The sequence below is a fragment of the Anomaloglossus baeobatrachus genome, chromosome 4, assembly GCF_048569485.1.
Source record: "Anomaloglossus baeobatrachus isolate aAnoBae1 chromosome 4, aAnoBae1.hap1, whole genome shotgun sequence".
NCBI lineage: Eukaryota > Metazoa > Chordata > Amphibia > Anura > Aromobatidae > Anomaloglossus > Anomaloglossus baeobatrachus.
The window spans coordinates 122,589,998-122,615,435 of record NC_134356.1 but is presented as its reverse complement, the minus strand read 5'-3'; positions in this window follow the sequence as shown (position 1 = coordinate 122,615,435).

The following is a 25,438-nucleotide window of genomic DNA, read 5'->3' as shown; positions in this document are numbered from 1 at the left end:
GAGGAAACATTAAATGTATGGAGATGGGGCGCCCAGCAATAAGCGGTGTCCAAATTCGCACCGTGGCAGGACTAGAAGTGATGGTAATGGCCTTGAATAGGGTACAGGCCAGTTCCAAAAAGCGGGTCAAAAATCCAAATAGAAACGGGGGGGTTTTTAAGATTAAAGCCCAAATAAGGGAACACAATTTACCTCAGTCCGGTGGTATGAGGAGGCCCAACGTACGTTTCGCGGCTTAGAAGCACGTCGCTTGCCGCTTCGTCATGGGGGAAAGTGAAGAGTGGTGCACATGTCCGGTCTGTGCGACTCATAAATACTTCCGCGGTAAATACACCGCGAATAGGATTCAGAGTTCCGGAGTCAATCGGCGCATGCCCGGGCCGGCCAGGAACGCCCCCCGTTTTGCAACCCCAGCAGTCAAGGAGTCAGGCACATGCGCGGAAGCCCGACCAGTATTTGCCCAAACCTCCACGCACGCGCGGACTCCATCGAGACACCGGAGCGCGGCCAGGGAACGCAAGGCAGGCGCGCGCATGCGCACAAGACTCCGAAAACAGTGAATGGACAAGCAGAGACGTATAACAGATAAAGAGGGAATGTGTAGGTATCTGGAAATATTATAAATAAAGCAGAACAAAGGTACAGAAGTCATTATTCATAAGCCAGATTACTAAGTGGCAGTAAAAATCATCAGAGACTATACACAATACAAAAAGATAATAATAGTCGTAGAACAAGGAATCTCAAGATGAAAAATGGGTATAATAACGTCAGTGAACATCAATAGGTTTCAAGGTTGTCAAGTCCAATCCATTTCGGTAAGAGTCACAGGGGGACATGTAGCAACAATTGGTGAAAAACTAAAAAAAGGAAAAACATAAAAGAGTATAATTAAAAACAGAAATTTAAAAACCACAACAACCAGACACCTGTTATTGCGAATGAAACACCAAAGACCAGCACTATTAAGTTATAGTACTCATAACAAAAGTGTAGCAGTAGTATACATAAACCAAGGGTGTCATTGTCAAGGTGTAATAAAGCAGAGAAAAGCGCCCACAAAGGCAAGGTAACTGAAAAAGGGGCCTATAAAAATGAGGCAAAGCTCAGGGCTTCATTAAGACCCTTGGGAGCGACCGTGTCTAAAGCCACAATCCATTTTGTTTCTCTTTGGGAAAGCATCTTTTTGATGTTGCCACCCCTTATGCCACTATGAACCACATCAATCCCCCGGACTCTCAAAGATCTCGGGTCGCAGTTGTGGAATTTTTTGAAGTGGCGAGGTAAGGTCTTAAGTAAAGAAAAATCGTTCACCGTCCTGGCCGCGCCAATGTCCCGCACAAGCTCCCTCACATGTATCCGTAATTCCCTGGATGTAAGTCCTACATAAATAAGAGGACAATTACAGGTAGCATAATAGATGACATTAGTTGTGCTACAAGAAATCCGATGTCTAATCAGGTAAGAGCGTTGGGAGTCGGAACTAGTGAAGGAGCATGAGCGGAAGACATTGGCGCAGGCAAGACAGTGCCCGCAAGGTATGCATCCCAAAGTGGGACCACTGGAACCAAAAGGATTGGGGCTTTTTGCGATGTAATGGCTATGGACTAATAAGTCACTCAAATTGCGGGCTCTACGAGCTGTGACCAGAGGAGCAGGAGAAAGAGACAGAGAGGACAGGATCTGTTTGGAGAACAGACCAGTGGCGGGCCAAAATATCCCGCATCTTATGCCACTCAGAATTATAAGTAGAGATGAAGCGGGGATCTGGTGAGGGGGCTGGGGGACATACAGATCTGGTGTGGGGGCTGGGGGGCACACAAATCTGGTGAGGGGGTAACTGGAGGCATATAGCTCTGGTGAGGAGGGGGCTGGGGCATACAGCTCTGGGTAGGTGGGGGGGTCACATACATCGTTCCTTGGTGCTCCTCTCCCTCCAGTCTCTTCATCTGTGGACAGAGCTCAGCATGTCACGCGGTAGCTCCACCCACAGATGCACTTCCGTACACAAGCAACCCAGCAGTGAGCAGTGCACTGGGCTGCAGGTGCCGGATTTAAAGCGCTGGCAGCCAGGAAAGAGCTGCTGCCGCCCACCCATAACAGCAGCAGCACACAGAGCCAGAGCAGTGAAGTAGCACCCGGCTCTGCTCATGTGGATAGGAGGGGGAGAAAGTCAGACGGGGAGAGAGCGGGTGGGCGGAGCCACGGGACACCTGGCTCACGATCGTGATACCAGGACACCCGCTCAAATCCGGGACGGTTGGGAGGTATGCACTAGGCACTCTGGCTATGTTGACCTCAACCGCTGTGAGGTATCTTGGGTGTACTTTTGTTGCAGGTTGTTTCCCACCTATGGTGACTGTTCCACAGAGATGCAACATGACATAAGTAGGTTAATCCATAGTTCCAATCCACTTGTGTCTGTTTGATGCATGTTTTGGCCTATAATGTTAATTACTGCATGTTCAAATTATAAAAAGAAGCGTTTGTGCTTTTGCAGTGATTGATGTTACTTGCCACTGGCAGAGCTGCTGGGATCAGTACACGCGTGAGAGACAGCAGCAAGGGCGTAGTGGCTTGGAGGCACCAAAAAAAAGACAATATCTTTATTTTGACCGCCTCAGTTTCCTGGCCCCTATTATGGCTTTACGGCCGTAAGTGCCTGTTTGCTTATGTTTAGGGGTGGGATTAAAATTTTTAACAACAGGTTCTCTGTAAACCCTGCCCATTTGAAAACCACACCCATTCTGTAACCACACCCATTTTGTTAGCCACACCCATTTTCACGCACTTTTCTCAATCAAAAATACAAGTAATTTAAAGTAAAATATCTTTCCCCTTCTTCCCCTCCTATACCGTCACTCTCCTGTCCAGTATCAGTTGTTCCAGTCACTGTCAGTCATATTGTAATAAACGGTTTTTCTACAGTTTTTAAAAATTATTACTAAAGGAGCCCTGCTAAAATCGGAATGGGTGACTTTCCCCATACAGATCCCATCCCATGTGGCTCTTTTCCCCCTACTGATCTCATCCCATGTGGTCTCTCCCCCCCTGCAGATCCCATCCCATGTGGTCTCTTCCCCCCTGCAGATCCCATCCCATTATGGCCTCTTTCCCTTGCAGATCCCATCCCATTATGGCCTCTTTCCCTTGCAGATCCCATCAGATTATGGCCTCTTTCCCTTGCAGTTCCAATTCCAGTATGGCCTCTTTTCCCCCTACATATCCCATCCCCTTTATGGCCTATTTCCCCCTAAAGATCCCATCCCATTATGGCCCCTTTCCCCCTGCCGATCCCATCCCATTATTGCCTCTTTCCCCCTGAAGATCCCACCCCCTTATGTCATCTTTCCCCCTGCAGATCCCATCCCATTATGGCCTCTTTCCCCTGCAGATCCCATCTCATTATGGCCCCTTTCCCCCTGCAGATCCCATCCCATTATGGCCCCTTTCCCCCTGCAGATCCAATCCCATTATGGCCCCTTTCCCCCTGCAGATCTCATCCCATTATGGCCCCTTTCCTCCTGCAGATCCCATCCCATTATGGCCCCTTTCAGATACCATCCCATTATGGCCCCTTTCCCCGTTCAGATACCATTCCATTATGGCCCCTTTCCCCCTGCAGATCCCATCCCATTATGGCCCCTTTCCCCTTGCAGATACCATCCTATTATGGCCCATTTCCCCTTGCAGATACCATCCTATTATGGCCTCTTTCCCCAGCAGATCTCATCCCATGTGCTCCTTTTCCCCTGCAGATCCTGTCCCATATGGCTCCTTTTCCCATATAGCTACCATCTTATGCGGTTCCTCTCCCCATATAGCTGCCATCTTATGTGGTCTCCTTTCCCCATATAGCTGCCATCTTATGTGGCCTCTCCCCATATTGCCACATATAGCTCCCATCTTATATGGCCTCCTCTCCCCATATAGCCACATATAGCTCCCATCTTATGTGGCCCCCTCCCCATATAGCTGCCATCTTATATGGTCTCCTTTCCCCATATAGCTCCCATCTTATGTGGCCCCTCTCCCCATATAGCTGCCATTTTATGTGGTCTCCTCTCCCCATATAGCTCCCATCTTATGTGGCCCCTATCCCCATATAGCTGACATCTTATGTGGTCTCCTTTCCCCATATATAGCTCCCATCTTATGTGGCCTCTCCCCATATAGCTACATATAGCTCCCATCTTATATGGCCTCCTCTCCCCATATAGCCACATATAGCTCCCATCTTATATGGCCTCTTCTCCCCATATAGCCACATATAGCTCCCATCTTATGCGGCCCCTCCCCCCATATAGCTCCCATCTCGTATATGGCCTCCTCTCCCCATATAGCCACATATAGCTCCCATCTCGTATATGGCCTCCTCTCCCCATATAGCCACATATAGCTCCCATCTTATGTGGCCCCTCTCTCCATATAGCTGCAATGTTATGCAGCTCCTCTCCCTGCATCTTCAGCCTCTCCTGTGTCTCCCGTCCTCCGCGGCACTCTGCACGCTGACGCTGACAGACGGCAGCAGGAGGAGCTATCTCTCCACGCTGCCGTGACCCCTCTGCAGCGTCGCGTGTCCACTCAAACCGGAAGTGCGGCGCGGAGTATACTGGGGTATTACACTATCTAGCTTGCACTGTTAATGATGATGATGAGAAGGATTTACATGCAGCATGCCAGCTACCTGTGTACCGCCCTGAGAGGGGCCCAGGCGCTTCTCCGCTTGCTCGGGCCGAGCCACTCGAGGTCTGGGCTCGGGTTGTCGGTGGCACGAGCACGTCCGGACCGGGGGCCATGTCGCTCTGTTAAAGGGTAGGCAGTAGGGTGGTGGTGGTGTGGGACGAGGCGCGCAGCCGGGGAGGGCCGCGTTGTCGTCCTACGGGTCGTGACGCCACCCACGGGTCGTGGTGATGGGATGCACCACCGCTGCGGCTTGAGTGAAGGCGGGCTCGTCCGGGATCGGTGTTGCAGCCGTAGCTCAGATGTTAGCCCCTCCGTGGGTAAGGGCGGTGTGTCCCGGGGCCCGGTGGTGGGGGACCGATGGCGACGGTGTTGTTGTCAGGGTGCAGGGTGCCGTGCTGCGGTGCAGTGTCGTGCCTGGATGGCACTGGTGTACTCACGATTAATTCACACTCAGAGTAACTGGTAAACCAAAGTTCGGGTATGGTCGAGTCCCGCAGCCGGCTGCTGGTGTCCCCTGTGAGGTTGATGGTGGCCCCTTTCCCTTGCACCTCTTATGTGGTTTTTCGGCTCCTCTGCCTGGGCAGTGGTAGCCCGCTCCCCGGCATTGAGCTGCCGGAGGAGCCCTTGGTTGCCCGCAGGCGCTGGCCCGTCGGGTGTTTGGCCATTGGCGGTGGCACTCACCCGGAATCGGTGGGCTTTTGCCTTCCTTCGGGACTTTGGGTGTGGATGAACCCGTGAGGTCCAGCCAGCAATCAGTCAATTTTCCTAAACTCAGTGGCTTCTAAGCTAGGACGGAGTCTGAGTACCCGGTTTCTGGTGCTTCGGTACATGGTTGACTCCCCGGTTCAGGGCCGGCGGGCTCCAACCCTGGCACGGTCACTACGGTTCCGCCAGTTGCTGTACTGGTACTCCTGCAGACGGCCACCACCGTCTGCCTGCCTGACGTTTCAAGGGTCCCAGGCTCCTACCCGGGTCCCTGACAGCTCTGCAACTCCACTCCTCTCACTGTCACACTTAAACTTAAACTGTTTGTATTTCCTGCCTCAGGCCAGTAGTCTCCTCGGTGGGCGTGCCTTTCCGCCTGACTCCGCCCACCTGGTGTGCCCTACTGGCCTTGAGGGAGGCATCAGGTCTCCCTTTTGGGTGACGGGTGTGTCCTCACAGGGGATGGGGGTGTGTGTAGTGTGGTAGGTGTTGTTACCTATGACCCCTGGGGTCCAGGGCGTCACACCTGCATAAAATACCACATTCTGTCAGGCTGTGAGCAAGGGTTGCCATGCAGATTGTTGTACATACTGCGACCAACAATACCTGTATTGTTTTCCAGGCCCTGGAACAATGGCAGTAGTCTACAGACAACCGCCTCTGCATGTCGGATAATGAGGACCACAGCCAGGTGCACAACAGCCACTCCCTCCTTCACCTCAGCCACTATCCTCACCTCAACATGTCCCCCAAACCCATTATGGCTACCGCCATGTTCCTAAGCAACATAGAGACTTTAGTGTTGTTGGTTAATTGGTGTATCATCGGCGTGAGTGCAGGGACGCCGACTTGCTTAATGCCGCTGCCAGGTCCCGTCTTTTAGAGCTACCCATGGTGGCCCACCTGCTCTCCTGCATCCCTCTTTTCCTGAGGCCTGTGCACTCTATTTAGAGCAAATGCCTCTCAGCCTGTGGTAGGCACAGGTGCCTGGGGAGGTGCCTGTGAGATATAATACTCATCCCGGGTAAGGAGAGGTTAATCGCTGGTGCTTCTCACATTCCCACACAAACCACCCAGTTAGGTGCTTTCCCACTGTGGGGATTGCCTGGGGTAAAGGGGTGGCCATCACGAAGCATGGGACTTTCTCAGTCACTGGGACAGCCACCTGGGGGCGGGCACCACCTGGGGAAAAGGAAAGGAGCATCTCTACACATAGTCAGTTAGCCACGGGCACAGCTAGGGGTGAGGCACACACTGGGACCTCGGTCCAATCTTCTTTTACCTTATACTTCTGGGAGTGCCATAGGACCCGTGGCTTGGTGCAGAAAGACTAGCCTGGGTTCTCCACAGCTACATGGGATTCCAGTGTCTGTGGAGAGTGCAGGAAACACACATAGCCCGTTCCACATTCAACATACACCGGGATTGGAGGGACCCCGACCAGAAAGGACTTACAGTGGGAACACCGGCGCTGACCTCGAATTGCTCAGGATCGACTGGGGCCCATCATGGCATTGACCGGCATCTCCCGGGTAAACCAGGACTGCGAGTAAAGAAATCCTTGAACCCGCAGAGACTCTGTCAGCCTGTCCTTGCCGGCGCCGGTGCCCCACGCTTCAGCAGTGCACCCGCCATCACTCCTCCCCTCATCATCCTCCCCGGGTCCCGCCCCAGCTGTGCGGAGCAGAAACATCTTAGCTGCTATAACCATCAGCCCAGGAGGACAGTGACAGCAGCGGCGGCTATTTCCTGGCCGCGTACTGCAGGTGGCATCACGAATCAAACTTCCAGTCCACCATCACTATCCCCCCCTTCTTTATTGTACACCTCGGGGCCACGAAACCGGGCAAAAGGGGCACCCGTGACATCCCCAGACCCGAGATCACCAGGCCCGGCGACGAGTAAGGTTAACCCCTTTCCCCGTGGGTGCTATAACAAGGTGTCATGTACAGGATAATGTGCCCGCAATAACCGGGTACTGTGCGCCTTATAGAACTGTGTTAAATTATATCTCGAAAAAAAAAGGACAGTCGCCATTACTTGCGCAGAGTGGGAAACGAGGGGGCGTGATTTCGTGGGCGGAGTCCAGAAAGAGCGCGAAAGGGAGCCCCACTACTGGTAACCAGCAGGAAGCCCTGTGCCTGCAAGGACATGTCCACTGAGGAGAATAGTATACCTGAGTGACTTCAACGATAGACTGTACAGCTTATTTCAACTGCAGCCCCAGGTCCTGGAATTGATTCAAGGTATGGCCACTTTGATCAAAGCGGTGCAAAACAGGCAAGTGACTCAGCAACCTGCAACCATTGAACTGGCTTCAACTGCTGATGACCTTCCCTGGCGGCGACGCGAGAGAAACCCGCTGCCCCAGGTTCCTGATCGTTACGATGCTGACGGGCAGCTCATCTGCCGGCACTGTGACAAGGTTGGACACTTTGCCCGAGGATGTCTTTTGAGTGCACAGACCAAGGGGGCTGGGACTAGCCCTCTGGCACCACCAGCAACCAAGAAAGAATAACTGTTTTTCTATGCAAATGATGATGTTTATTTTTCTTGTTGCACTTGATCATCTTGCTAACTGGTATCTGTATCAAATGTTCAATGGTGCCTCCCATAAAGGGAAAATTGTTCACTTGTTTATTGCATACTAAAAAAATTGCAGTGGACTAACTTTGTTTGGTTGCAGCCCAGGAATGCTGCCGTTTGCTGTGGGGGAATGTGACGCCCCTGAGGCTTCAGTCGCCACAGGGTACTGCATCTCCCTTAAGATGTAGTACTCATCCAGGGTAAGGAGAGGTTAATCGCTGGTGCGTCTCACACTCACACACAAACCACACAGTTAGGTGCTTTCCCACCGGGTGATGGCCTGGGGTAGATAGGAGGTGGCCATAACAAAGCATGGAACTCTCCCGGTCACTAGGACAGCCACCAGGGGGGCGGGCACCACTTGGGGAAAAGGAAAGGAGCATCTCTACACATAATCAGTTAGCCCCGGGCACAGCTTGGGGTGAGGCACACACTGGGACCTCGGTCCAATCTTCCTTTACCTCACACTTCTGTGAGCGCCATAGGACCCGTGGCTTGGAGCAGACAGCTCAGCCTGGGTTTTCCACAGCTACATGGGATTCCAGGGTAGGCAGAGAGTGCAGGAAACACCCGCAGCCCGTCCGCCATTCCACATACTCCTGGATTGGAGGGACCCCGACCAGAAAGGACTCACAGTAGGAACACCGGAGGTGACCTCGAATTGCTCGGGATCGACTGGGGCCCATCACGGCGGTGACCGGCAACTCCCAGGTAAACCAGGACTGTGAGTAAAGAAATCCTTGAACCCACAGAGACTGTGTCCGCCTGTCCTTGCTGGCGTTAGCGCCCCGCGCTTCGGTGCCCGCCATCACTACTCCCCTCATAATCCTCCCCGGGGCCTGTGGGGAGCAGAAACATCTTAGCTGCTATAACCATCAGCACTGAAGGACAGCGACAGCAGCAGCGGCTATTCCCTGGCCGCATATCTTAATGGGGAAGGTGCAGCTCTGCTGGGGCAGAAAATGGCTAGAAGGTTGGAGGAGTGTTTAAACTAGGAATGGGGGGCGAGGGTATTCACTTTATAGAAGGGGAATGTAGTGCAGATAGTGACCTGGGCACAAGTAATGAAATTGGGGGTGGTACGGGGGGAAGGGTTAGGACAGTTAATACAGTAAGCAGGAATACAGGTACAGAGTCATACGTAACGTGCATGTACACTAATGCCCGAAGCCTCACAAATAAGGTGGAGGAATTAGAATTAATATTGTTGGAAGAAAATTATGATATAGTGGGCATATCAGAGACATGGCTGGATGAGAGCTATGACTGGGCTGTTAATTTACAGGGTTATAGCCTATTCAGGAATGACCGTACAAATAAGCGAGGGGGAGGTGTGTGTCTATATGTAAAATCATCCTTAAAACCCATCCTGCGTGACAACACATGTGAGGGTACTGAGAATGTAGAGTCCCTATGGGTGGAGATAATGGGGGGGAGAATGAATAATAAAATACTGATAGGGGTGTGTTATAAGACGCCGAATATTATGGAAGAGGTAGAGAATCTCCTCATAAAGCAAATTGATAAAGCAGCGAGTCTCGGAGAGGTAATTATTATGGGGGACTTTAACTATCCTGATATAAATTGGGGAACAGAAACTTGCAGTTCCAGCAAAGGAAATAGATTTTTGATAACAATGAAAGATAATTACCTTTCACAAATGGTACAGGACCCCACAAGAGGGGGAGCACTACTAGACCTTGTACTAACCAATAGGCCAGACCGCATATCACATATACAAGTTGGGGGTTACTTGGGGAATAGTGATCACAAAATAATAAGTTTTCATGTATTCTTTAGTAAGATGTCTAGTAGAGGGGCTACAAGGACACTAAACTTCAGGAAAGCAAATTTTAAACGGTTGAGAGATGATCTTAGTGCAATAAACTGGGATGATGTACTAAGTAATAAAAGTACACAAAGCAAATGGGAGACTTTTATGAGCATCATGAATAGGGCTTGTGCAGAAAATATACCCTATGGGAACAAACATGCTAGAAATAGGAGGAAACCCCTATGGCTAAATAGAGCTGTAAGGGAAGCAATAAAAGAAAAACAGAAAGCCTTAAAAGAATTAAAGAGGGTAGGTAGTGATGAGGCATTATATAATTATAGAAAATTAAATAAAATATGTAAAAAGCAAATTAAGTTAGCTAAGTTTGAGACAGAGAGACTCATTGCGAGAGAAAGTAAAAATAATCCTAAAATATTCTTTAACTACATAAACAGTAAAAAACTGAAAAGCGATAGTGTTGGCCCCCTTAAAAATAGTCTTGGTGAAATGGTGGAAGGGGATGAGGGTAAAGCCAACCTGCTGAATGACTTTTTTTCTACGGTTTTTATACAAGAAAATGCCATGGCAGATGACATGACCAGTGATACCATAAATTCACCCTTGAATATTACCTGCTTAACCCAGCAGGAAGTACGCCGCCGCCTCGAAATCACTAGGGTTGACAAATCTCCGGGCCCGGATGGCATACACCCCAGAGTACTACAGGAATTGAGTTCTGTGATAGATAGACCATTATTTTTAATCTTCTCAGATTCCTTAATAACAGGGTCGGTACCGCAGGACTGGCGCATAGCAAATGTGGTGCCAATATTCAAAAAGGGGACAAAAACTGAGCCGGGAAATTATAGGCCGGTAAGTTTAACCTCTACAGTTGGTAAAATCCTTGAGGGTTTCTTGAGAGATGCTATACTGGAGTATCTCAAGAAAAAGAACCTTATAACAGAGTATCAACATGGGTTTATGAGAGATCGATCCTGTCAAACTAATTTGATCAGCTTCTATGAAGAGGTAAGTTCAAGTCTGGACCAGGGAAATGCAGTGGATGTTGTGTATATGGACTTTTCAAAAGCTTTTGATACGATGCCACACAAAAGGTTGGTACATAAAATGAGAATAATGGGGATAGGGGAAAATATGTGTAACTGGGTTAAAAACTGGCTCAGTGATAGGAAACAAAGGGTGGTTATTAATGGTACGTACTCGGACTGGGTCTCAGTTCATAGTGGGGTACCACAGGGGTCAGTATTGGGCCCGCTTCTTTTCAACATATTTATAAATGACCTTGTTGGGGGCATGCGGAGTAGAATTTCAATATTTGCAGATGATACTAAACTCTGCAGGGTAATCAATACAGAGGAGGATAATTTTATATTACAGGGAGATTTATGTAAATTGGAGGATTGGGCTGAGAAGTGGCAATTGAAGTTTAATGTAGATAAATGTAAGGTCATGCACTTGGGTAGAGGAAATAACATTTATGATTATGTACTTAATTGTAGAACACTGGGTAAAACAGACACAGAAAAAGACTTGGGTGTATGGGTGGATGGTAAACTTCACTTTAGTGGACAGTGTCAGGCAACTGCTGCCAGGGCTAATAAAATAATGGGATGTATTAAAAGAGGTATAAGTGTTCATGAAAAAAATATAGTTCTACCTCTGTACAAGTCACTAGTGCGACCGCACTTAGAATACTGTGTACAATTCTGGTCACCGATATATAAGAAGGACATAGCTGAACTGGAGAGGGTGCAGAGAAGAGCGACCAAGATTATTAGAGGAATGGGTGGGCTGCAATACCAAGACAGGTTATTAAACTTGGGGTTATTTAGTTTGGAAAAACAAAGGCTTAGGGGGGATCTAATCACAATGTATAAATATATGAGGGGACAGTACAGAGACCTTTCCAAAGATCTTTTTACACCTAGGCCTGCGACTGGAACACGGGGGCATCCGCTACGTCTTGAGGAAAGAAGGTTTAATCATAATCACAGACGAGGATTCTTTACTGTACGAGCAGTGAGACTATGGAACTCTCTGCCGCATGATGTTGTAATGAGTGATTCACTACTAACATTTAAGCAGAGCCTGGATGCCTTTCTTGAAAAATTTAATATTACCAGTTATGTATATTAGATTTTATGACAGGGTATTGATCCAGGGAACTAGTCGGATTGCCGGATGTGGAGTCAGGAAGGAAATTTGTTCCCCATTGGAACCTGTTTGCCACATTGGGGTTTTTTTTGCCTTCCTCTGGATCAACATGTTAGGCTACGGGTTGAACTAGATGGACTTAGAGTCTCCCTTCAACCTTAAAAACTATGATACTATGATACTATGATATCGCAGGTGGTGTCACGAATCAAACTTCCATTCCACTATACTATCCCCCCCTTTTTTATTGTACACCTCGGGGCCACGAAACTGGGCAAAAGGGCCACCCGTGAGATCCCCAGACCCGACATCACCAGGTCCGGCAACTAGTAAGGTTAAGCCCTTGCCCCGTGGGTGCTACACCTGCACAACACCTTCAGTTAGTCAGGGTCCTGTCTGTCTAGCTAGTTATCTGGTATTCGCCTTCTCATTTCAGTCTGTCCCTAACATGCTTTCCATTCCTGTCAGTATCCATTGTCCTGCCTGCCTCAGCCATTGCGGCTGTACTTGCCTCACATTAGAGGCTATACCTGCCTATATCTGTATCTATACTAGTGTCCATACCTGCCCTAGGGGTCACTGCACTGGGAGTGATACCTGGTGTTTACTTTGCAGTAGGTGCTTAGTTAAGCCCCCCACTAAAGGGTTTTACCTGTGGTCCAGTGGGTTCACTACTCCTGCTCACTGCCTTTACACCAGCCATGAGCATTACAGTTTGCGCAGGCCATGAACTCTGCTGACTCCAACATCTTTTTACTGCCAGCACTGTACCAATAGATGTTGCAGATGCGGAAACAGCAAGAGCAGATTCTGTCCTTCCTGTGGACTCTCAACAACCATCTGAACGACCTGGGTCTGGCTAGTTCATCGGCGTCAGTCCAGCTGCAGCTCCAGTACCGACAAAAACCTGGCCCTGTTTGTCTGCTCCACCACATTTTGACGGTGATCTCAAGCAATGTTGAGGTTTCATTAAGCAGTGCTGCTTGCACTTTGAGCTCTTGCCACATCAGTTCACTTCGGAGCGGGCCAAAGTGGCTTTCCTGATATCGCAGCTCAGTAGGGAGGCTCTTGCTTGGATAAATCTTCTGTGTGAGAGAGGGAATCCAGTCCACTAATATCCTAGACTTTCTGGAAGCCTTTTGGAAAGTTTCTGAAGAACAAGGTCATGTTACCATAGCTGCATCCTACCTCCTGCAGTTATGTCAAGGTTCATTGACTGTCGGCCAATATGCATTTCAGATCCGCACCCTCTCCTTGGAACTAGTATGGCATAATCAGGCACTGGTGGCTGCGTTTTGGGAAGACATAATGGCTGGGGACAGGTGAGTGTGTGTGTGTGTGTGTGTCTGTGTGTGTGCGTGTGTACATGCGGAGTGGAGTGCGGGAGGGGGCGGAGCCGAGCGGGGAAATGTCGGGCTCCCTGCACATGTAGCCAGGGTAAATATTGGGTAATTAAGCAAAGCACTTTGCTTGGTTACCGGATATTTACCTTGGCTACCAGCGTACACCGCTTAGCGCTGGCTCCTTGCACACATAGCCAGGGTAAATATCGGGTAACTAGGCAAAGCGCTTTGCTTAGTAACCCAATGTGTACCCTGGTTACGTGTGCAGGGAGCCAGAGAGAGCATGCGCAGTGAAATCCTAAGGATTCCGCTGCTCAAAAAAGTTACATGCTGCGTTCCTTCAGCCCGGCAGAAGCAACGCAGCGTCGGCCAGCGGAAACAACGCAGGTCCATCACTCACAATCCGTCGTCCATACAAGTCTATGGGAAGCAGCGGAATCCATTAACGGATTCCGCTGTTTTGCAAAACGGTGGATTGCAACTGAAGGAAAACAACGCAAGTGTGAAACTAGCCTAATAGAAATTATTCAGCACAAAGAATCCAAACCGAAATATTTGACTAGTTGCCCATCTCTATTAATTACTACTTATCATAACAAATTGTCATGAAGTATAAGAAGATAACCAGGCACCGGAGCTCCTAGACTGGTTCTCAGACTGTGGGGCCCAAGCTGTCCCTTATCTCAGAGGTACTTCTGATGGTGAAGAGGTCTGGACTGCCAACCTAGCCCTACTCCCAGCCAGCCCTGGTCTAATGCCCCCTCTCCCCCACCCCAAAGGAGGGCCAGGACAGAAGTGGTTAAACCCATACAAATAGACAAACAGGGAAACCAAAACTCTAAGTCACAGCAACCACACAGTGGTATTAGAGAATACATGGTCGGGAAGAAATAAAGAGTATGGAGGGAATAAACAGATAGCAGGAGAATTCCCACGACACACCAAACAGTACAGTAGTTCATCAGCAGCTGGATCATAACAACACATGAACCAGTATCGCTTAAAGCTATAATCAACACAGGAATTCACTTTCCACCATCTTAAAAAGGCAGGGAGAAGCTATGAAATGTTTCTCATAACATGTTAGCCTAGAGGTAACCAGCAGGCTAGGAGAGATTAACCCCTGCCAACCCGATCACTAATGAACACACAGCTGGTCGACACCTGGGCTACTTGTGCAACTCAGAAGTGCCAGAGAATCCACAGTGTGGAGTGTCAGAGTCTGTGGTGTGAATAGCACCAGATACTGCCATGACGCTTGTTGAGTTTTGAGCCAAACACCGTGTGACACAAATGGTCTGAATTTGCTGATACAGTTAGGTCCAGAAATATTTGGACAGTGACACAATTTTCGCGAGTTGGGCTCTGCATGCCACCACATTGGATTTGAAATGAAACCTCTACAACAGAATTCAAGTGCAGATTGTAACGTTTAATTTGAAGGTTTGAACAAAAATATCTGATAGAAATTGTAGGAATTGTACACATTTCTTTACAAACACTCCACATTTTAGGAGGTCAAAAGTAATTGGACAAATAAACCAAACCCAAACAAAATATTTTTATTTTCAATATTTTGTTGCGAATCCTTTGGAGGCAATCACTGCCTTAAGTCTGGAACCCATGGACATCACCAAACGCTGGGTTTCCTCCTTCTTAATGCTTTGCCAGGCCTTTACAGCCGCAGCCTTCAGGCCTTGCTTGTTTGTGGGTCTTTCCGTCTTAAGTCTGGATTTGAGCAAGTGAAATGCATGCTCAATTGGGTTAAGATCTGGTGATTGACTTGGCCATTGCAGAATGTTCCACTTTTTTGCACTCATGAACTCCTGGGTAGCTTTGGCTGTATGCTTGGGGCCATTGTCCATCTGTACTATGAAGTGCCGTCCAATCAACTTTGTGGCATTTGGCTGAATCTGGGCTGAAAGTATATCCCTGTACACTTCAGAATTCATCCGGCTACTCTTGTCTGCTGTTATGTCATCAATAAACACAAGTGACCCAGTGCCATTGAAAGCCATGCATGCCCATGCCATCACGTTGCCTCCACCATGTTTTACAGAGGATGTGGTGTGCCTTGGATCATGTGCCGTTCCCTTTCTTCTCCAAACTTTTTTCTTCCCATCATTCTGGTACAGGTTGATATTTGTCTCATCTGTCCATAGAATACTTTTGCATGGTTTGCATCTAGATGTGAACCCTTTGTATTTACTTTCATGTTGTCTTCTCTTTACTGTTGACTTAGAGACAGATACACCTACTTCACTGAGAGTGTTCTGGACTTCAGTTGATGTTGTGAACGGGTTCTTCTTCACCAAAGAAAGTATGCGGCGATCATCCACCACTGTTGTCATCCGTGGACGCCCAGGCCTTTTTGAGTTCCCAAGCTCACCAGTCAATTCCTTTTTTCTCAGAATGTACCCGACTGTTGATTTTGCTACTCCAAGCATGTTTGCTATCTCTCTGATGGATTTTTTCTTTTTTTTCAGCCTCAGGATGTTCTGCTTCACCTCAATTGAGAGTTCCTTAGACCGCATGTTGTCTGGTCACAGCAACAGCTTCCAAATGCAAAACCACACACCTGTAATCAACCCCAGACCTTTTAACTACTTCATTGATTACAGGTTAACGAGGGAGACGCCTTCAGAGTTAATTGCAGCCCTTAGAGTCCCTTGTCCAATTACTTTTGGTCCCTTGAAAAAGAGGAGGCTATGCATTACAGAGCTATGATTCCTAAACCCTTTCTCCGATTTGGATGTGAAAACTCTCATATTGCAGCTGGGAGTGTGCACTTTCAGCCCATATTATATATATAATTGTATTTCTGAACATGTTTTTGTAAACAGCTAAAATAACAAAACTTGTGTCACTGTCCAAATATTTCTGGACCTAACTGTATCATTAGAAAACACTGGAATGCTCTCCAGACTAAAGCGGGCTTTACACGCTGCGACATCGCTAGCATTGGCTAGCGATGTCGAGCGCGATAGCACCTGCCCCCGTCGTACATGCGACATTGTGTGATCGCTGCCGTAGCGAACATTATCGCTACTGCAGCGTCACACGCACATACCTGCTCTGCGACGTCGCTGTGGCCGGCGATCCACCTCCTTTCTAAGGTGGTGGGTTATGCGGCGTCACATCGACGTCACACGGCAGCCATCCAATAGAAGCGGAGGGGCGAAGATGAGTGGGACGTAACCTCCTGCCCACCTCCTTCCTTCCACATTGCCGGTGGAGGCAGGTAAGGAGATGTTTGTCGCTCCTGCGGTGTCACACATAGCGATGTGTGCTGCCGCAGGAACGACAAACAACATCGTACCTGTCGCAGCAGAGATATTAAGGATAAGAGCGACGTGTCAATGAGCAACGATTTTTCACGTTTTTGTGCTCGTTGATTGTTGCTCATTTGTGTTACACGCTGCGATGTCAGTAATGGCGCCAGATGTGCGTCAGTACCGACGTGACCCCGACAATATATCGTTACTGATATCGCAGCGTGTAAAGCACCCTTAACTCCATTCTTCAGAAAATACCTCCTGCAGTCCCCTCCATCATGGCAAAAAGATCTAAACATCTTTGTGATATTCTTGAACACAGTCACTATGATCCATGAACATCTTCCAATATGACGTCTACAACTGAACTAATTGGCTTTCATCCATGTAGTTTGTGCAAAGCTTATGCAAACTTCACAAATCAAAGAAATTTTACAACTTTGATGGTTCCAGATCTTTTGACATCAGGAAATATATTTCTTGCTCTTCCAAGGGTGTGATCTAGCTTGCTACTTGCCCCTGTCAAAAAGTCTACGTCTCACTACCAGAAAGTTAAAAATTCACTTAAGAGAACATTGCTGTGATATAGAAAAAGCGAGGACACACGGTGATGATGCTCAACTCAAAACACTTTAAAAATTTTCATGGATGTAATCGTCTTTTTCTCAAAATCAAGGGCATCAATCTTGTTTCATTAAGCCTGCTTTACACCTTGCAATTAAGCATACGATATCGTATGCGATGTGACACGCCCCCATCGTATGTGCAGCTTGTTCAATTTGTTGACCGTGTCGCACAATCGATTAAAAGCTGTCACACGTACTTACCCTTCCGTACGACCTCGCTGTGGGCGGCGAACATCCACTTCCTGGAGTGGGAGGGACGTTCGGCGTCACAGCGACGTCACGCAGCAGCCGGCCAATAGAAGCGGAAGGGCGGAGATGAGCGGGACGTAAACATCCCGCCCACCTCCTTCCTTCCGCATTGCCGGCGGGAGCTGCAGGACGCAAGTAAGATCTGTTCACACACTGCGATGTGTGCTGCCTCGGGAACATTGAACAATCCGACGTGCAAAATTTAGGAAATGAACAACGTGTCTGTGATGAACGGTTTTACGTTCAATCGCAGTCACTAGTAGCTGTCACACACTACAACACCACTAACGATGCCGGATGTGCGTCACTTACGACGTGACCCCGCCGACACATCGTTAGATATGTTGTAGCGTGTAAAGCCCACTTTAGATGGCGATTTATCCAAAATTATTGCCCAGGTTGAGAGTACGTGGCCCTACCGTTTAGGTGCTCTCACGCCAAACGGTCTAAATGAATATTTAAGCTTTGCTGCTTTCCTTTAGATCTTAGTTCTGCTTCTCTATTGAGTTTCTCTATATTTAGTTTTACAATTTATCCTAGTAAGTGCTTATAGTTATGGGTGGTTTAACCCTGCAAGTTTGTTTAATCCAGTGTTCTTTTAGCCTGTTTTTAATTAAGTTTTCCCTCCATTACTTAAATTTTGCTACGAATATGACGTCTTTTCCGTCTATCAGTCGGGAATCTTATTCACTGGAGTTCCCATCTAGTCTATTCTGGGAATTACTGGATCATCACATGATGAACTAGCTTTGTGGGACTTTATTTTTTATTTTTCACTTAGTCCAAGATAACCGTATTTCTATCATTCACATAGTCATGTGTATTTTTTGTATTTTGATATCCTACTGGTTAATTATATCCTTTCAGTATATCATATATTTTACTATTTATCTTAGGCAGTTTGTGAAGCATACTATTACAGTATGGTCTTATTATATTAGTCGCCTTATATTGCTGTGATTTTTGTATTTTTATTTTATAAATTTCCAGTGTCACTGCTTAACCTTATTGTACGTATCGTTATGACAATTCAACAATATATATTTTGTTCCTTTGTTTTTTCACATCATCTTGTTTTCAAAGATAGTTTATGTCTACATAGATGGGCAAGCCCACAGATATTTGTGATCAGTGGGTCCAACCAGATTTAATCTTGAATATCTGCCCTGATGCCGATCCCCATATAAGTATATGGGGACTCGAATATTGTGCTTTAAAATGGTGGTAGGAAGGGCTGGGGGGATTAGAGCAAGAGTGTTATAAAAAGAAATGGCGTGTGTTCCCCCCAATTTGATACCCAGCCGTGGGAAAGCGGACAGCTGGTTGCTGGTATTCTCAGGCTGGGGACAATCCTGACACTTTACCCAGTTCATCCTGATTGCCCTGGTGTGATGGCAATCAGAATAATATAAGGAGTTAATGACATCTCCACTACTAATGACAACTGCCACTAAGCCCTAGATTAGTAATGGGAGGCCTCCATGAGCCCCACCATCACAAATACTATAAATGAAAAGAAATAAACACAAACACCAAAACAAATCCTTATCTTAGCACTTTTATATCCACGTCATATAATATGCTACTATGTTAATATAGATTATTCCCTGTATTTAACATAATTCAAACATGCTAAGGTATATTTCCTCACAATTACCTAATGATATTTTGCCCATTCCAGTAGTTGATCCCGTTTGGGTAGTGCACACACGTCGAAAAACAGATAATTCAAAACTTCACTGCTAAACATGATTAGCCTGTTCTCGCCCGATTAGGTGGATATATTAGAATAACTAATCTTTTATATAAAGGAGTGTTGCAATTGATTTGCTTGTTCTATCTGCAGTCATTCTCCTGCTGTGTGAGCTTCTACTTTAGATAGTGTAAGGGGTACTTTACACGCTGCAACATCGCTAGCAATTGCTAGCGATGTTGTGCGCGATAGCACCCGCCCCCGTCGTGTGTGCGATATTGTGTGATCACTGCTGTAGCGAACATTATCGCTATGGCAGCGTCACACACACATACCTGGTCAGTGACGTCGCTGTGACTGCCGAACAATCCCTTCCTCAAGGGGGAGGTGCGTTCAGCGTCATAGCGACGTCACTGCGGCGTCACTAAGCGGCCGGCCAATAGAAGCGGAGGGGCGGAGATGAGCGAGACGTAACATCCCGCCCACCTTCCTTCTTCCGCATTGCCCGTGGACACAGGTAAGGAGATGTTCGTCGCTCCTGCAGTGTTACACATAGCGATGTGTGGTGCCGCAGGAGCGACAAACAACATCGCTACTAAGCAGACAATGATTTTTCGTTTCAGAACGACCTCTCCGTTTCAAACGATTTTTACCACTTTTGCGATCGTTTAAGGTCACATGCTGCGATGTCGCTAACGGCACCGGATGTGCGTCACAAACGCTGTGACCCCGACGATAAATTGTTAGCCATATCGTAACGTGTAAAGCACCCTTAAGGCCTTGTGCGCACACTGAGTTTTTTGCCAAGTTTTTGGGTGCAGATTTGATTCCAAAACTGCATGCATTTCCCACCCCAGCAAAGTCTATTAGATTTAATTTTTGCTGTGCGCAGGTTGCAGCTTTTTTTGGGGAAAAATTACACTACGGCATTACATCTTAGGACCTCATTGGCTTGCTGCAAGAGATAAGATCAAATGAGGGAGAGATGTTATGCAGAACTTGGTGAAGGAAATAGGGAGGTGATGGTCGAGCACACGTATTGTGTTTTCCCAGAGGTGCTTTATTCTGGCAATCAGCAGGGGTAACAATGATCGGCCCGCCAATGATCAGTTTTTGATGCACTATTATAATGACATGTTAGCGCAAGATAAAATAAGTCACAATATTTCTGTACCTTAAGTGTTACTATGAACATTGTTCTTTCCCTGGCTTCTTTGTCATCTTTTACTCTTGATAATAAAACATGCTAATGTAACGCCCCAGCAGCGGTCAAACTGCTCAGATCCGGACGTCGCTACTCGTGGCTCAAGGGTCTCCGGACCCGGGGGCTAAAGGGTCACACTCGAATGAACAAGGGGGGTATTTACAGGGGAGATACAGTGCCTACAAGTAGTATTCAACCCCCTGCAGATTTAGCAGGTTTGATAAGATGCAAATAAGTTAGAGCCTGCAAACTTCAAACAAGAGCAGGATTTCGATTTGATATTGCTTGTTGCGATTCTGCCCTTCATATTGCCCTTTTTAATGATGGCCGCGCTCGTGGCGCGCATGCGCTGTGCGGTCCCCTCCTGAGCCTCCTGCATGACGGCCTCCGTAACGGGATGAGGCGGGCGCAGTGTGACGACACTGATACGCCCGCGTCACTTCCGGGAATGGCCCGATGATGGACGCTCCGGACGGATCTCCGCCCCTGCATGCGGCCGTTAATGAGCGTTCGACCTACCATCTGCCTGGGGCACATATAAATAGATCCCCCTTGCCACACACCATTCGCAGTCCCTTGAAAAAGACTTCGAAACGCGTTGGGGTGCGGTGGCTGTTGGTCTGACTAAGCTTCACCATGGGTAAGTAATTCTGCTCTCTGTAATAGTCGGCATGTCTTTGTCCACTTGGATTGCAATATTAATTTGTACATGCCAGGATGGAGCTCCTATGTTTGTTTCCCATGGTGACGGCTCAGACCTAAACTGCCTTTTTGCTCTGAAACCTTTCCTCTATCTTCCTGTCCTTACCTATATTTATTACCTTGGATTATTTGTTCAAGTCTCTTTTTAAAGTGGTTTTTTACATTTGAATAAAGCCTTCATTGTTATACTTGAACCTTCCTCGTTTGAATTGATTTCCTTTCAAACCTATACATTGGTCATTTATTCCCTCCTAGTTTTCTCAGTGTTATATATGGTTGTTTGAGGGTGACCACATGTTGTTCCATGATGTATAAAGTGGCCCTTGGTGTCCTACCTTGCCTCTTAATTATATTTCTGTGTTTATTCACAGCAGTCTCTACAGGACACATGGACCACAAAGCGCGCGAAGAAGCGTGGCTAACAAAAATCAATCAGGTTTTTAGTGAAAGTTCAGAGCCTGTTTTTAATGTGGAAACAGAGGAGAATGTAAAAATGGTTGGTAGATTGAAACAACTACTAAACCAAAAGACAAGACTCTGGTGGAACATGACATTCATGGAGCGGTACATTCAGAAAGGCCTCATCCCAAGAGGTTTACGGGTACAACTATTCCCCTCTTTTGATATAAAGGAGGATTCCTTTAAAAAGGAATGGGAGGAGGCCTCCAGTATATGCTCCATGACTTTCATGAAACTCCTAGTTGGCCATAATGCTAGCACCTTGAAGGAAGTTGAACTGGAAATTAACATCATCCAGGGGAAACTTGTAGATTGCTTCTCTAAAGAAAAACTAGCATCTCTTAATGCAGATCTGGATAAAGATTTTTCCAAATGGGAAAAAGAGATTACGGGAACAAAAACAAGAAAATATCAGAGAGATCTATCAGACTATAAAAATGGTACTGTCTACAGATGGAAGAGGAATATAAGGAGAAAAAACAAGAGTACGGGTTCACGCTCTGGCTCCTTTTCATCCATGTCCTCAGCAGAAGAGGAGATCCCTACGGGGAGTGGTTTGAGTGACCAATTTGCAGAGAGACTGGGTATACAGACGAGATCGAAGCATCAGGGGGAAAGGAACTACCAAACAAAGAGAAAGTTGACCCCTCCACAATCAAAGGATAAAAAAAGCAAACAGGTATTGGAGGTTGTCAATTTATCTAAACACAAACTAACTGAGAATCAGATTGAGGTCTTAAGTCTTGGTCTTTCTTTCTCTCCTGATGCTGATTTCGATTTTTTTACAGTAACAAAAGACCTGCAATTATTTGCCAGGAAATTAATCCTGTGCAAACTGCATTCCAAAGATGACATGGATACTCAAGGACTAACATCTGAAGATCTTGAGCTTTTGAAAATTTTGAAGGAGCTGGAAAAGGAATCGGCCGGTACTTCATCAGGTAAATTCCCCACCTCGATATATCCACGCTCTACTGCCTTTCCTCCTTCCTCCCTTTGTCCGCAGGTTGATATCTTCATTAAACTAGTCTCAGAAGATCTCCGGAACCTTAAGAGATCGACGGTTGGTCACAATCTCCCTCTAAGACATAAAAAAGCAATTGAGGAGTTAAAATCATTAGAGGGTATTGTGATAAAACCTGCGGACAAGGGGGGTAATGTAGTAATTTGGCCCACGGACATGTACGAACGTGAGGCATTTAGGCAGTTAAGAGATCATGACACCTACACCTCCTTGTCTGGGAATCCCATAAAAGGGTTTGAGTCTGAACTGGAGGCTATTCTTGAGGCGGCCTTCCAGCGTGGTGTGATCACGAGGAAGGTATGTGAGGGTCTCCATGCCAGGTTCCCAGTAACGCCCACTTTCTATTTATTACCCAAGATACACAAAAATTCTACCTGTCCCCCGGGGCGTCCGATTGTCTCTGGCATCGGAGGGCTATGTGATAGTATTTGTAAGTTTATTGATTTTTATTTACATCCATTAGTCGAAACACTGCCCTCCTTTGTCAGAGACACCTCGGACGTCCTGAGAAGGATTAATGGTATCTCTTTGGATAGTGGTGTGTTGCTGGTGACAGTTGATGTGGAGACCCTCTATTCATGTATCCGGCACTGCGACGGTTTGGCCGCCGCAAGATGCTTCCTACGGATGAGCAATTGGGATGTTGATATGCAGAATTTGATCTTGGAATTGTTGGAGTTTATTCTTACCCACAATTACTTCTTGTTCAAGGATCGGTTCTTCCTCCAGAAGCGCGGCACTGCAATGGGCGCGGCGTGCGCCCCGTCGTACGCGAACCTCTTCCTGGGTGCGTGGGAGAGGGAGGTTCTCGGTGACGGGGCCTGCGCCGCTTCCCCAGTGCAGTGCTGGCATAGATATATTGATGACATCCTTATCTTCTGGAGGGGAACCGACCTTGAACTACAGGAGTTCATCACATCACTTAATTGCAATGATTTAAATATCAGACTCACCTATAAATGGGACCCAGTGGAGGTGGACTTCTTGGATATCAAGGTGATGATTTTGCCTGATCGTACAGTCCAGACTACCATCTTTAGAAAAGAAACCTCTGTTAACGGTCTCCTACATGCCTCCTCTGCACATCTACCCTCTACCATCAGGGCAATACCAACAGGGCAATTCTTGCGTGCACGAAGAGTATGCTCAACGGACCAAGCCTTTGAGCAGCAAGCTCTGGACCTGAAAAGTCGGTTCAGAGAGAGGGGATACAGTCTCAGGGATATTAAACGAGGATATGGGAGAGCTAAAATTACATCTAGAGACCAACTTCTTTCCTCCAAAAAAAACACTAAACAACAAGATACCACCATTCGATTTATTACAACTTATAACAATCAATGGGAGGATATTAGAGGAATCTTCTATAAACATTGGTCAATTTTGAAAACCGACCCATCACTGAGACTGGCACTCCCTAAATTCCCTGCTTTGACAGCCCGGAAAAATCGTAATCTAAGAGACTATCTGGTGCATAGTCACTATGCTCCCAAAACCTCATTTCCTTTCAATGTTGGACCACCAAGGTGGGGATGTTTCCCTTGTGGAACATGCCTGTCATGCCGCAACATTGAAAGGACAAAAACCTTTGTATCAGCGGATGGGAAGAGGAGTTTTGAGATCAGACACTTCATTAATTGCAGCACTGAATACGTGATCTACGCAGCCGGATGCGGATGCGGGCTGACATATGTCGGATTAACATCTAGGCAATTCCGTGTCCGGGTGCGGGAGCATGTCAGGGATATAATTGCTGCAGGGGAGGTGTCTGATCTCGAGTCCCTCAAGACCATCCCACGGCACTTCAAGTTACATCATGCTTGCAACCCCTCCTCTTTGAAAGTTCGGGGAATTGATAAACTTAAATTAGGAATAAGGGGTGGCAATCATAAAAAAGCGTTGGCAGCATTTGCAGTAGGACTGAGGCTTACGTATTACTTGGTGGGATATGTCTGGTGATATGTCACCAAGGTTTTGACAGTGCCCCTCACTTCTTCATATACTACCTATGACATGCATGAGACATATTCTTACTCAGTATCGTTGGAGACGAGTTTGCCCTTCCATCTGCCCTTTTCAATGATGGCCGCACCTGTGGCACGTATGTGCTGTGCTGTCCATTTTTTAGCCTTTTTTATATATGATGTGTCCCTAACATCTGGGAATGTTTCTCACTCTCATTCACACCATCTGTGAGATATATTTAACACATTTCGATTTGATATTGCTTGTTGCGATTCTGCCCTTCATATTGCCCTTTTTAATGATGGCCGCGCTCGTGGCGCGCATGCGCTGTGCGGTCCCCTCCTGAGCCTCCTGCATGACGGCCTCCGTAACGGGATGAGGCGGGCGCAGTGTGACGACACTGATACGCCCGCGTCACTTCCGGGAATGGCCCGATGATGGACGCTCCGGACGGATCTCCGCCCCTGCATGCGGCCGTTAATGAGCGTTCGACCTACCATCTGCCTGGGGCACATATAAATAGATCCCCCTTGCCACACACCATTCGCAGTCCCTTGAAAAAGACTTCGAAACGCGTTGGGGTGCGGTGGCTGTTGGTCTGACTAAGCTTCACCATGGGTAAGTAATTCTGCTCTCTGTAATAGTCGGCATGTCTTTGTCCACTTGGATTGCAATATTAATTTGTACATGCCAGGATGGAGCTCCTATGTTTGTTTCCCATGGTGACGGCTCAGACCTAAACTGCCTTTTTGCTCTGAAACCTTTCCTCTATCTTCCTGTCCTTACCTATATTTATTACCTTGGATTATTTGTTCAAGTCTCTTTTTAAAGTGGTTTTTTACATTTGAATAAAGCCTTCATTGTTATACTTGAACCTTCCTCGTTTGAATTGATTTCCTTTCAAACCTATACATTGGTCATTTATTCCCTCCTAGTTTTCTCAGTGTTATATATGGTTGTTTGAGGGTGACC